General features: G+C 49.3%; 16 non-coding genes across 16 annotated transcripts; 8 read left to right on the top strand and 8 right to left on the bottom strand.

The window, feature by feature from the left end:
• The first annotated feature begins 32 nt into the window (after positions 1-32).
• Positions 33-115, top strand: trnal-cag (transfer RNA leucine (anticodon CAG)). Its single transcript has one exon. It is a non-coding gene; the product is annotated as a tRNA-Leu (tRNA).
• A 1,291-nt stretch (positions 116-1,406) lies between these two features.
• trnam-cau (transfer RNA methionine (anticodon CAU)) lies at positions 1,407-1,480 on the bottom strand. Its single transcript has one exon. It is a non-coding gene; the product is annotated as a tRNA-Met (tRNA).
• Positions 1,481-2,604: 1,124 nt separating this feature from the next.
• trnal-cag (transfer RNA leucine (anticodon CAG)) lies at positions 2,605-2,687 on the top strand. The gene has a single exon. It is a non-coding gene; the product is annotated as a tRNA-Leu (tRNA).
• Positions 2,688-3,473: 786 nt separating this feature from the next.
• trnar-acg (transfer RNA arginine (anticodon ACG)) lies at positions 3,474-3,546 on the top strand. Its single transcript has one exon. It is a non-coding gene; the product is annotated as a tRNA-Arg (tRNA).
• Positions 3,547-3,814: 268 nt separating this feature from the next.
• trnae-cuc (transfer RNA glutamic acid (anticodon CUC)) lies at positions 3,815-3,886 on the bottom strand. The gene has a single exon. It is a non-coding gene; the product is annotated as a tRNA-Glu (tRNA).
• A 92-nt stretch (positions 3,887-3,978) lies between these two features.
• On the bottom strand, positions 3,979-4,052 carry trnam-cau (transfer RNA methionine (anticodon CAU)). Its single transcript has one exon. It is a non-coding gene; the product is annotated as a tRNA-Met (tRNA).
• Positions 4,053-5,692: 1,640 nt separating this feature from the next.
• Positions 5,693-5,765, top strand: trnar-acg (transfer RNA arginine (anticodon ACG)). Its single transcript has one exon. It is a non-coding gene; the product is annotated as a tRNA-Arg (tRNA).
• A 268-nt stretch (positions 5,766-6,033) lies between these two features.
• trnae-cuc (transfer RNA glutamic acid (anticodon CUC)) lies at positions 6,034-6,105 on the bottom strand. Its single transcript has one exon. It is a non-coding gene; the product is annotated as a tRNA-Glu (tRNA).
• Positions 6,106-6,197: 92 nt separating this feature from the next.
• On the bottom strand, positions 6,198-6,271 carry trnam-cau (transfer RNA methionine (anticodon CAU)). Its single transcript has one exon. It is a non-coding gene; the product is annotated as a tRNA-Met (tRNA).
• Positions 6,272-7,395: 1,124 nt separating this feature from the next.
• On the top strand, positions 7,396-7,478 carry trnal-cag (transfer RNA leucine (anticodon CAG)). Its single transcript has one exon. It is a non-coding gene; the product is annotated as a tRNA-Leu (tRNA).
• Positions 7,479-8,264: 786 nt separating this feature from the next.
• trnar-acg (transfer RNA arginine (anticodon ACG)) lies at positions 8,265-8,337 on the top strand. The gene has a single exon. It is a non-coding gene; the product is annotated as a tRNA-Arg (tRNA).
• Positions 8,338-8,605: 268 nt separating this feature from the next.
• On the bottom strand, positions 8,606-8,677 carry trnae-cuc (transfer RNA glutamic acid (anticodon CUC)). Its single transcript has one exon. It is a non-coding gene; the product is annotated as a tRNA-Glu (tRNA).
• Positions 8,678-8,769: 92 nt separating this feature from the next.
• On the bottom strand, positions 8,770-8,843 carry trnam-cau (transfer RNA methionine (anticodon CAU)). The gene has a single exon. It is a non-coding gene; the product is annotated as a tRNA-Met (tRNA).
• A 1,124-nt stretch (positions 8,844-9,967) lies between these two features.
• On the top strand, positions 9,968-10,050 carry trnal-cag (transfer RNA leucine (anticodon CAG)). Its single transcript has one exon. It is a non-coding gene; the product is annotated as a tRNA-Leu (tRNA).
• Positions 10,051-10,836: 786 nt separating this feature from the next.
• trnar-acg (transfer RNA arginine (anticodon ACG)) lies at positions 10,837-10,909 on the top strand. The gene has a single exon. It is a non-coding gene; the product is annotated as a tRNA-Arg (tRNA).
• Positions 10,910-11,332: 423 nt separating this feature from the next.
• On the bottom strand, positions 11,333-11,406 carry trnam-cau (transfer RNA methionine (anticodon CAU)). The gene has a single exon. It is a non-coding gene; the product is annotated as a tRNA-Met (tRNA).
• Positions 11,407-12,123: the final 717 nt, after the last annotated feature.

The following is a 12,123-nucleotide window of genomic DNA, read 5'->3' as shown; positions in this document are numbered from 1 at the left end:
GCACAATCGACTCGCCCGGGCCAGTTGGGTTGGTCAGGATGGCCGAGCGGTCTAAGGCGCTGCGTTCAGGTCGCAGTCTCCTCTGGAGGCGTGGGTTCGAATCCCACTTCTGACATTCTCTTGCCTTTGTTGTAGCCACCCGTGCTGTGTATCGCGCTTTCTTCCGAGGGAGCGTCCTTTTCAAAGACGCCAGGAGACAGGCACGCGGGGGATGACCCGGTTTCCCATTCTGGTAGAGATGAAGGTTCAAGGTTCAATTTATTGCAATATAGTGTCAAACACAATTGGAATTCTTTACATCCAGTCACGCATGGATGTAATGTGGCAAACGAAACATTAAGACAGAACAAGATATGACAATACACAGTCATATGGAAGGTGAATGGAAGGTGCTAAGAGTAATAATGATACTTACACTAATACTGAATGATAAAAGTAGGAGTAATAGAAACAATAAAGTGCAAACAGTGCATTCAGTCCTGAAAAGGAATTGAATTGTCATTAAGCAGCCTGGCGGCCGTGGGAAAGAAGCTCAGGCGATGCCGGGATTTTGCAGTTCTCGGGAGCCGAAGCCTTCTACCTGAAAGGAGCAGCTGAAACATGGTACAGCCTGGATGAGATGGGTCAGACATAATTTTTCTTGCCCTTCTCACAGCCCTGATGTTGTGAAGGGATTCCAGAGAAGGTAGAGAGGTGTTGATCACTCTCTCTGCCGAGCGGATCACCCGCTGCAGCTTGGCCTTGTCCTTGGCTGCTGCAGCAGGGAACCATGTAATTATTGATTGTGTAATAATGGATTTAATGATGGCAGAGTAAAACCGGATTAATATTTAATAATGAAGTTTGGCAGCTGGCCTCCAGAATCCAGCTGTCTTCTCCAAGCATGACTTCCCAGGTTGTTGGGCCAGTGGCGCAATGGATAACGCGTCTGACTACGGATCAGAAGATTCTAGGTTCGACTTCTGGCTGGCTCGATCCTGTTTTTACTCCTTCCTCCCACAAGTTGGGTGTCTGCTGTCCTGCGTCAACATGCCTCAGTAGAGCAGAGGACGCACACCAGGCTCTGATTGCTCAGATGGCGGAGCGCAGGACTGCAGGCAGGCAATTTAGCCGTCCAACCTTAGGTCGATGGGCCGGAGGCAGTGAAGCTTTGCCTCTTGGAGGTGCTGCGATCCTTGCCTTCGAAGCCAGCATTGCGCATAACCCGGCCGGTGAAAAAGGCAAGCGCACGTCAAAAGAGCGTTCCCTGACAGGGAATCGAACCCGGGCCGCGGCAGTGAGAGCGCCGAATCCTAGCCACTAGACCACCAGGGAGGACACGCTGGCCTTCAGGCCGTGGACGCGTGGCACACTGTGCGGAAGGAAAACGGGGCTAAAGGCTCAAACTAGTCGACAAAAGGGCACCCTGCCCCGTGTGAGGCTCGAACTCACGACCTTCAGATTATGAGACTGACGCGCTGCCTAACTGCGCCAACGAGGCACGCCCAGACCTACGGCTCCTGGGTGGTCCATTGTGTCTGGTTGCGTGGCATTTTGTGCGCCACCAGCGAGGAAACTCCTGCGAGGAGAGCACGACTGGGCTTCTTGCACTCTGGCTACCCACACTGAGGACCTTCTCGTTCTTAATTTGTTACACGTACAGAAACAACTTCAAGGAGACACAGAGGGGCTATGTCATGCCCAGGATTCCTATCGTCTTTTAAATGGTGTCGAGAATGGCACGCCTGCCGTTGCTGGACGATCTTGGCGCACATGCTCTCAGGCTAGATAAAACCCATTATAAATAAACACTTACATTTGACACATTTGACACAGCTGACAGATTAATGGAATAACGTTACATATCCACAATGCAAAGTCCCAGTTGTTCAGTGATCACGTGTTTGGCTCGTCTTTAGCCTCATTATCTAGTAGAAAAACTTAAATCGTGCTAAAGTTGAAAGACTGTCCTATGTAAGTTGGTGACGTGTTCCACGTATTAGAGTCTGTTAAAGAAAAAGCTCTGCGGCCATTGCCTGTGGCAGTAAACTGTACTTCGCACTCACCTCTTGAAGTATCTCTTGTTTGCCTTGTGTGCTCGAGACACAATGCCACCGGTTCTTTTAAGGATGTCGCCGCCGTATGGTTAACTGTTGTCTACATTAGAAGGCAACTGCGAACCATAAAAAGGCCCTGAGACGTACAGAGATGGTGCTTTTTCGCTAAATTGCAATGCCGGCGTCCATCCGCATTTGATCAAGTATTTTCATTGCGCGTTCAAGTAGAACGAGCAGGGTCTGAGAATGGCGATTCCTTTTTGTGACCCTGTTCTAAAACAGTATGATCAAGGGGGAAAGGATCATTGAATGCAAAACCACTTTGACAGCATCCGTTACAGGGCATATGGAGACGGGCTGGGTGTGCTTTTGGCAAATGAAAGGCTTCGGGCACATTGTTCCTCATTTCGAAAAATCCACATTCGTCACTATTTCAAGGCGTTTGTAAAGAAATAAATAAGAATTAAAGATGAGCTGCATGAAGGCAATAAAATCGTGAGTCATTCCAAAAGCTACACCGGCACATTCGCTGAGGAGTGCAATCGACTCGCCCGGGCCAGTTGGGTTGGTCAGGATGGCCGAGCGGTCTAAGGCGCTGCGTTCAGGTCGCAGTCTCCTCTGGAGCCGTGGGTTCGAATCCCACTTCTGACATTCTCTTGCCTTTGTTGTAGCCACCCGTGCTGTGTATCGCGCTTTCTTCCGAGGGAGCGTCCTTTTCAAAGACGCCAGGAGACAGGCACGCGAGGGATGACCCGGTTTCCCATTTTGGTAGAGATGAAGGTTCAAGGTTCAATTTATTGCAATATAGTGTCAAACACAATTGGAATTCTTTACATCCAGTCACGCATGGATGTAATGTGGCAAACGAAACATTAAGACAGAACAAGATACGACAATACACAGTCATATGGAAGGTGAATGGAAGGTGCTAAGAGTAATAATGATACTTACACTAATACTGAATGATAAAAGTAGGAGTAATAGAAACAATAAAGTGCAAACAGTGCATTCAGTCCTGAAAAGGAATTGAATTGTCATTAAGCAGCCTGGCGGCCGTGGGAAAGAAGCTCAGGCGATGCCGGGATTTTGCAGTTCTCGGGAGCCGAAGCCTTCTACCTGAAAGGAGCAGCTGAAACATGGTACAGCCTGGATGAGATGGGTCAGACATAATTTTTCTTGCCCTTCTCACAGCCCTGATGTTGTGAAGGGATTCCAGAGAAGGTAGAGAGGTGTTGATCACTCTCTCTGCCGAGCGGATCACCCGCTGCAGCTTGGCCTTGTCCTTGGCTGCTGCAGCAGGGAACCATGTAATTATTGATTGTGTAATAATGGATTTAATGATGGCAGAGTAAAACCGGATTAATATTTAATAATGAAGTTTGGCAGCTGGCCTCCAGAATCCAGCTGTCTTCTCCAAGCATGACTTCCCAGGTTGTTGGGCCAGTGGCGCAATGGATAACGCGTCTGACTACGGATCAGAAGATTCTAGGTTCGACTCCTGGCTGGCTCGATCCTGTTTTTACTCCTTCCTCCCACAAGTTGGGTGTCTGCTGTCCTGCATCAACATGCCTCAGTAGAGCAGAGGACGCACACCAGGCTCTGATTGCTCAGATGGCGGAGCGCAGGACTGCAGGCAGGCAATTTAGCCGTCCAATCTTAGGTCGATGGGCCGGAGGCAGTGAAGCTTTGCCTCTTGGAGGTGCTGCGATCCTTGCCTTCGAAGCCAGCATTGCGCATAACCCGGCCGGTGAAAAAGGCAAGCGCACGTCAAAAGAGCGTTCCCTGACCGGGAATCGAACCCGGGCCGCGGCGGTGAGAGCGCCGAATCCTAGCCACTAGACCACCAGGGAGGACACGCTGGCCTTCAGGCCGTGGACGCGTGGCACACTGTGCGGAAGGAAAACGGGGCTAAAGGCTCAAACTAGACGACAAACGGGCACCCTGCCCCGTGTGAGGCTCGAACTCACGACCTTCAGATTATGAGACTGACGCGCTGCCTAACTGCGCCAACGAGGCACGCCCAGACCGACGGCTCCTGGGCGGCCCCTTGTGTCTGGTTGCGTGGCATTTTGTGCGCCACCAGCGAGGAAACTCCTGCGAGGAGAGCACGACTGGGCTTCTTGCACTCTGGCTACCCACACTGAGGACCTTCTCGTTCTTAATTTGTTACACGTACAGAAACAACTTCAAGGAGACACAGAGGGGCTATGTCATGCCCAGGATTCCTATCGTCTTTTAAATGGTGTCGAGAATGGCACGCCTGCCGTTGCTGGACGATCTTGGCGCACATGCTCTCAGGCTAGATAAAACCCATTATAAATAAACACTTACATTTGACACATTTGACACAGCTGACATATTAATGGAATAACGTTACATATCCACAATGCAAAGTCCCAGTTGTTCAGTGATCACGTGTTTGGCTCGTCTTTAGCCTCATTATCTAGTAGAAAAACTTAAATTGTGCTAAAGTTGAAAGACTGTCCTATGTAAGTTGGTGACGTGTTCCACGTATTAGAGTCTGATAAAGAAAAAGCTTTGCGGCCATTGCCTGTGGCAGTAAACTGTACTTCGCACTCACCTCTTGAAGAATCTCTTGTTTGCCTTGTGTGCTCGAGACACAATGCCACCGGTTCTTTTAAGGATGTCGCCGCCGTATGGTTAACTGTTGTCTACATTAGAAGGCAACTGCGAACCATAAAAAGGCCCTGAGACGTACAGAGATGGCGCTTTTTCGCTAAATTGCAATGCCGGCGTCCATCCGCATTTGATCAAGTATTTTCATTGCGCGTTCAAGTAGAACGAGCAGGGTCTGAGAATGGCGATTCCTTTTTGTGACTCTGTTCTAAAACAGTATGATCAAGGGGGAAAGGATCATTGAATGCAAAACCACTTTGACAGCATCCGTTACAGGGCATATGGAGACGGGCTGGGTGTGCTTTTGGCAAATGAAAGGCTTCGGGCACATTGTTCCTCATTTCGAAAAATCCACATTCATCACTATTTCAAGGCGTTTGTAAAGAAATAAATAAGAATTAAAGATGAGCTGCATGAAGGCAATAAAATCGTGAGTCATTCCAAAAACGAAACATTAAGACAGAACAAGATATGACAATACACAGTCATATGGAAGGTGAATGGAAGGTGCTAAGAGTAATAATGATACTTACACTAATACTGAATGATAAAAGTAGGAGTCATAGAAACAATAAAGTGCAAACAGTGCATTCAGTCCTGAAAAGGAATTGAATTGTCATTAAGCAGCCTGGCGGCCGTGGGAAAGAAGCTCAGGCGATGCCGGGATTTTGCAGTTCTCGGGAGCCGAAGCCTTCTACCTGAAAGGAGCAGCTGAAACATGGTACAGCCTGGATGAGATGGGTCAGACATAATTTTTCTTGCCCTTCTCACAGCCCTGATGTTGTGAAGGGATTCCAGAGAAGGTAGAGAGGTGTTGATCACTCTCTCTGCCGAGCGGATCACCCGCTGCAGCTTGGCCTTGTCCTTGGCTGCTGCAGCAGGGAACCATGTAATTATTGATTGTGTAATAATGGATTTAATGATGGCAGAGTAAAACCGGATTAATATTTAATAATGAAGTTTGGCAGCTGGCCTCCAGAATCCAGCTGTCTTCTCCAAGCATGACTTCCCAGGTTGTTGGGCCAGTGGCGCAATGGATAACGCGTCTGACTACGGATCAGAAGATTCTAGGTTCGACTCCTGGCTGGCTCGATCCTGTTTTTACTCCTTCCTCCCACAAGTTGGGTGTCTGCTGTCCTGCGTCAACATGCCTCAGTAGAGCAGAGGACGCACACCAGGCTCTGATTGCTCAGATGGCGGAGCGCAGGACTGCAGGCAGGCAATTTAGCCGTCCAACCTTAGGTCGATGGGCCGGAGGCAGTGAAGCTTTGCCTCTTGGAGGTGCTGCGATCCTTGCCTTCGAAGCCAGCATTGCGCATAACCCGGCCGGTGAAAAAGGCAAGCGCACGTCAAAAGAGCGTTCCCTGACCGGGAATCGAACCCGGGCCGCGGCGGTGAGAGCGCCGAATCCTAGCCACTAGACCACCAGGGAGGACACGCTGGCCTTCAGGCCGTGGACGCGTGGCACACTGTGCGGAAGGAAAACGGGGCTAAAGGCTCAAACTAGTCGACAAAAGGGCACCCTGCCCCGTGTGAGGCTCGAACTCACGACCTTCAGATTATGAGACTGACGCGCTGCCTAACTGCGCCAACGAGGCACGCCCAGACCGACGGCTCCTGGGTGGCCCCTTTTGTCTGGTTGCGTGGCATTTTGTGCGCCACCAGCGAGGAAACTCCTACGAGGAGAGCACGACTGGGCTTCTTGCACTCTGGCTACCCACACTGAGGACCTTCTCGTTCTTAATTTGTTACACGTACAGAAACAACTTCAAGGAGACACAGAGGGGCTATGTCATGCCCAGGATTCCTATCGTCTTTTAAATGGTGTCGAGAATGGCACGCCTGCCGTTGCTGGACGATCTTGGCGCACATGCTCTCAGGCTAGATAAAACCCATTATAAATAAACACTTACATTTGACACATTTGACACAGCTGACAGATTAATGGAATAACGTTACATATCCACAATGGAAAGTCCCAGTTGTTCAGTGATCACGTATTTGGCTCGTCTTTAGCCTCATTATCTAGTAGAAAAACTTAAATTGTGCTAAAGTTGAAAGACTGTCCTATGTAAGTTGGTGACGTGTTCCACGTATTAGAGTCTGTTAAAGAAAAAGCTCTGCGGCCATTGCCTGTGGTAGTAAACTGTACTTCGCACTCACCTCTTGAAGAATCTCTTGTTTGCCTTGTGTGCTCGAGACACAATGCCACCGGTTCTTTTAAGGATGTCGCCGCCGTATGGTTAACTGTTGTCTACATTAGAAGGCAACTGCGAACCATAAAAAGGCCCTGAGACGTACAGAGATGGCGCTTTTTCGCTAAATTGCAATGCCGGCGTCCATCCGCATTTGATCAAGTATTTTCATTGCGCGTTCAAGTAGAACGAGCAGGGTCTGAGAATGGCGATTCCTTTTTGTGACCCTGTTCTAAAACAGTATGATCAAGGGGGAAAGGATCATTGAATGCAAAACCACTTTGACAGCATCTGTTACAGGGCATATGGAGACGGGCTGGGTGTGCTTTTGGCAAATGAAAGGCTTCGGGCACATTGTTCCTCATTTAGAAAAATCCACATTCGTCACTATTTCAAGGCGTTTGTAAAGAAATAAATAAGAATTAAAGATAAGCTGCATGAAGGCAATAAAATCGTGAGTCATTCCAAAAGCTACACCGGCACATTCGCTGAGGAGCGCTATCGACTCGCCCAGGCCAGTTGGGTTGGTCAGGATGGCCGAGCGGTCTAAGGCGCTGCGTTCAGGTCGCAGTCTCCTCTGGAGGCGTGGGTTCGAATCCCACTTCTGACATTCTCTTACCTTTGTTGTAGCCACCCGTGCTGTGTATCGCGCTTTCTTCCGAGGGAGCGTCCTTTTCAAAGACGCCAGGAGACAGGCACGCGGGGGATGACCCGGTTTCCCATTTTGGTAGAGATGAAGGTTCAAGGTTCAATTTATTGCAATATAGTGTCAAACACAATTGGAATTCTTTACATCCAGTCACGCATGGATGTAATGTGGCAAACGAAACATTAAGACAGAACAAGATATGACAATACACAGTCATATGGAAGGTGAATGGAAGGTGCTAAGAGTAATAATGATACTTACACTAATACTGAATGATAAAAGTAGGAGTAATAGAAACAATAAAGTGCAAACAGTGCATTCAGTCCTGAAAAGGAATTGGATTGTCATTAAGCAGCCTGGCGGCCGTGGGAAAGAAGCTCAGGCGATGCCGGGATTTTGCAGTTCTCGGGAGCCGAAGCCTTCTACCTGAAAGGAGCAGCTGAAACATGGTACAGCCTGGATGAGATGGGTCAGACATCATTTTTCTTGCCCTTCTCACAGCCCTGATGTTGTGAAGGGATTCCAGAGAAGGTAGAGAGGTGTTGATCACTCTCTCTGCCGAGCGGATCACCCGCTGCAGCTTGGCCTTGTCCTTGGCTGCTGCAGCAGGGAACCATGTAATTATTGATTGTGTAATAATGGATTTAATGATGGCAGAGTAAAACCGGATTAATATTTAATAATGAAGTTTGGCAGCTGGCCTCCAGAATCCAGCTGTCTTCTCCAAGCATGACTTCCCAGGTTGTTGGGCCAGTGGCGCAATGGATAACGCGTCTGACTACGGATCAGAAGATTCTAGGTTCGACTCCTGGCTGGCTCGATCCTGTTTTTACTCCTTCCTCCCACAAGTTGGGTGTCTGCTGTCCTGCGTCAACATGCCTCAGTAGAGCAGAGGACGCACACCAGGCTCTGATTGCTCAGATGGCGGAGCGCAGGACTGCAGGCAGGCAATTTAGCCGTCCAACCTTAGGTCGATGGGCCGGAGGCAGTGAAGCTTTGCCTCTTGGAGGTGCTGCGATCCTTGCCTTCGAAGCCAGCATTGCGCATAACCCGGCCGGTGAAAAAGGCAAGCGCACGTCAAAAGAGCGTTCCCTGACCGGGAATCGAACCCGGGCCGCGGCGGTGAGAGCGCCGAATCCTAGCCACTAGACCACCAGGGAGGACACGCTGGCCTTCAGGCCGTGGACGCGTGGCACACTGTGCGGAAGGAAAACGGGGCTAAAGGCTCAAACTAGTCGACAAAAGGGCACCCTGCCCCGTGTGAGGCTCGAACTCACGACCTTCAGATTATGAGACTGACGCGCTGCCTAACTGCGCCAACGAGGCACGCCCAGACCGACGGCTCCTGGGTGGCCCCTTTTGTCTGGTTGCGTGGCATTTTGTGCGCCACCAGCGAGGAAACTCCTACGAGGAGAGCACGACTGGGCTTCTTGCACTCTGGCTACCCACACTGAGGACCTTCTCGTTCTTAATTTGTTACACGTACAGAAACAACTTCAAGGAGACACAGAGGGGCTATTTCATGCCCAGGATTCCTATCGTCTTTTAAATGGTGTCGAGAATGGCACGCCTGCCGTTGCTGGACGATCTTGGCGCACATGCTCTCAGGCTAGATAAAACCCATTATAAATAAACACTTACATTTGACACATTTGACACAGCTGACAGATTAATGGAATAACGTTACATATCCACAATGGAAAGTCCCAGTTGTTCAGTGATCACGTATTTGGCTCGTCTTTAGCCTCATTATCTAGTAGAAAAACTTAAATTGTGCTAAAGTTGAAAGACTGTCCTATGTAAGTTGGTGACGTGTTCCACGTATTAGAGTCTGTTAAAGAAAAAGCTCTGCGGCCATTGCCTGTGGCAGTAAACTGTACTTCGCACTCACCTCTTGAAGAATCTCTTGTTTGCCTTGTGTGCTCGAGACACAATGCCACCGGTTCTTTTAAGGATGTCGCCGCCGTATGGTTAACTGTTGTCTACATTAGAAGGCAACTGCGAACCATAAAAAGGCCCTGAGACGTACAGAGATGGCGCTTTTTCGCTAAATTGCAATGCCGGCGTCCATCCGCATTTGATCAAGTATTTTCATTGCGCGTTCAAGTAGAACGAGCAGGGTCTGAGAATGGCGATTCCTTTTTGTGACCCTGTTCTAAAACAGTATGATCAAGGGGGAAAGGATCATTGAATGCAAAACCACTTTGACAGCATCCGTTACAGGGCATATGGAGACGGGCTGGGTGTGCTTTTGGCAAATGAAAGGCTTTGGGCACATTGTTCCTCATTTCGAAAAATCCACATTCGTCACTATTTCAAGGCGTTTGTAAAGAAATAAATAAGAATTAAAGATGAGCTGCATGAAGGCAATAAAATCGTGAGTCATTCCAAAAGCTACACCGGCACATTCGCTGAGGAGCGCAATCGACTCGCCCAGGCCAGTTGGGTTGGTCAGGATGGCCGAGCGGTCTAAGGCGCTGCGTTCAGGTCGCAGTCTCCTCTGGAGGCGTGGGTTCGAATCCCACTTCTGACATTCTCTTGCCTTTGTTGTAGCCACCCGTGCTGTGTATCGCGCTTTCTTCCGAGGGAGCGTCCTTTTCAAAGACGCCAGGAGACAGGCACGCGGGGGATGACCCGGTTTCCCATTCTGGTAGAGATGAAGGTTCAAGGTTCAATTTATTGCAATATAGTGTCAAACACAATTGGAATTCTTTACATCCAGTCACGCATGGATGTAATGTGGCAAACGAAACATTAAGACAGAACAAGATATGACAATACACAGTCATATGGAAGGTGAATGGAAGGTGCTAAGAGTAATAATGATACTTACACTAATACTGAATGATAAAAGTAGGAGTAATAGAAACAATAAAGTGCAAACAGTGCATTCAGTCCTGAAAAGGAATTGAATTGTCATTAAGCAGCCTGGCGGCCGTGGGAAAGAAGCTCAGGCGATGCCGGGATTTTGCAGTTCTCGGGAGCCGAAGCCTTCTACCTGAAAGGAGCAGCTGAAACATGGTAGAGCCTGGATGAGATGGGTCAGACATAATTTTTCTTGCCCTTCTCACAGCCCTGATGTTGTGAAGGGATTCCAGAGAAGGTAGAGAGGTGTTGATCACTCTCTCTGCCGAGCGGATCACCCGCTGCAGCTTGGCCTTGTCCTTGGCTGCTGCAGCAGGGAACCATGTAATTATTGATTGTGTAATAATGGATTTAATGATGGCAGAGTAAAACCGGATTAATATTTAATAATGAAGTTTGGCAGCTGGCCTCCAGAATCCAGCTGTCTTCTCCAAGCATGACTTCCCAGGTTGTTGGGCCAGTGGCGCAATGGATAACGCGTCTGACTACGGATCAGAAGATTCTAGGTTCGACTCCTGGCTGGCTCGATCCTGTTTTTACTCCTTCCTCCCACAAGTTGGGTGTCTGCTGTCCTGCGTCAACATGCCTCAGTAGAGCAGAGGACGCACACCAGGCTCTGATTGCGGAGCGCAGGACTGCAGGCAGGCAATTTAGCCGTCCAACCTTAGGTCGATGGGCCGGAGGCAGTGAAGCTTTGCCTCTTGGAGGTGCTGCGATCCTTGCCTTCGAAGCCAGCATTGCGCATAACCCGGCCGGTGAAAAAGGCAAGCGCACGTCAAAAGAGCGTTCACTGACCGGGAATCGAACCCGGGCCGCGGCGGTGAGAGCGCCGAATCCTAGCCACTAGACCACCAGGGAGGACACGCTGGCCTTCAGGCCGTGGACGCGTGGCACACTGTGCGGAAGGAAAACGGGGCTAAAGGCTCAAACTAGTCGACAAAATGGCACCCTGCCCCGTGTGAGGCTCGAACTCACGACTTTCAGATTATGAGACTGACGCGCTGCCTAACTGCGCCAACGAGGCACGCCCAGACCGACGGCTCCTGGGTGGCCCCTTTTGTCTGGTTGCGTGGCATTTTGTGCGCCACCAGCGAGGAAACTCCTACGAGGAGAGCACGACTGGGCTTCTTGCACTATGGCTACCCACACTGAGGACCTTCTCGTTCTTAATTTGTTACACGTACAGAAACAACTTCAAGGAGACACAGAGGGGCTATGTCATGCCCAGGATTCCTATCGTCTTTTAAATGGTGTCGAGAATGGCACGCCTGCCGTTGCTGGACGATCTTGGCGCACATGCTCTCAGGCTAGATAAAACCCATTATAAATAAACACTTACATTTGACACATTTGACACAGCTGACAGATTAATGGAATAACGTTACATATCCACAATGGAAAGTCCCAGTTGTTCAGTGATCACGTATTTGGCTCGTCTTTAGCCTCATTATCTAGTAGAAAAACTTAAATTGTGCTAAAGTTGAAAGACTGTCCTATGTAAGTTGGTGACGTGTTCCACGTATTAGAGTCTGTTAAAGAAAAAGCTCTGCGGCCATTGCCTGTGGCAGTAAACTGTACTTCGCACTCACCTCTTGAAGAATCTCTTGTTTGCCTTGTGTGCTCGAGACACAATGCCACCGGTTCTTTTAAGGATGTCGCCGCCGTATGGTTAACTGTTGTCTACATTAGAAGGCAACTGCGAACCATAAAAAGGCCCTGAGACGTACAGAGATGGCGCTTT

This window comes from Misgurnus anguillicaudatus, chromosome 10, assembly GCF_027580225.2.
Source record: "Misgurnus anguillicaudatus chromosome 10, ASM2758022v2, whole genome shotgun sequence".
In the NCBI taxonomy this organism is placed as follows: domain Eukaryota; kingdom Metazoa; phylum Chordata; class Actinopteri; order Cypriniformes; family Cobitidae; genus Misgurnus; species Misgurnus anguillicaudatus.
This window is presented reverse-complemented; position numbering and strand designations above follow the sequence as displayed.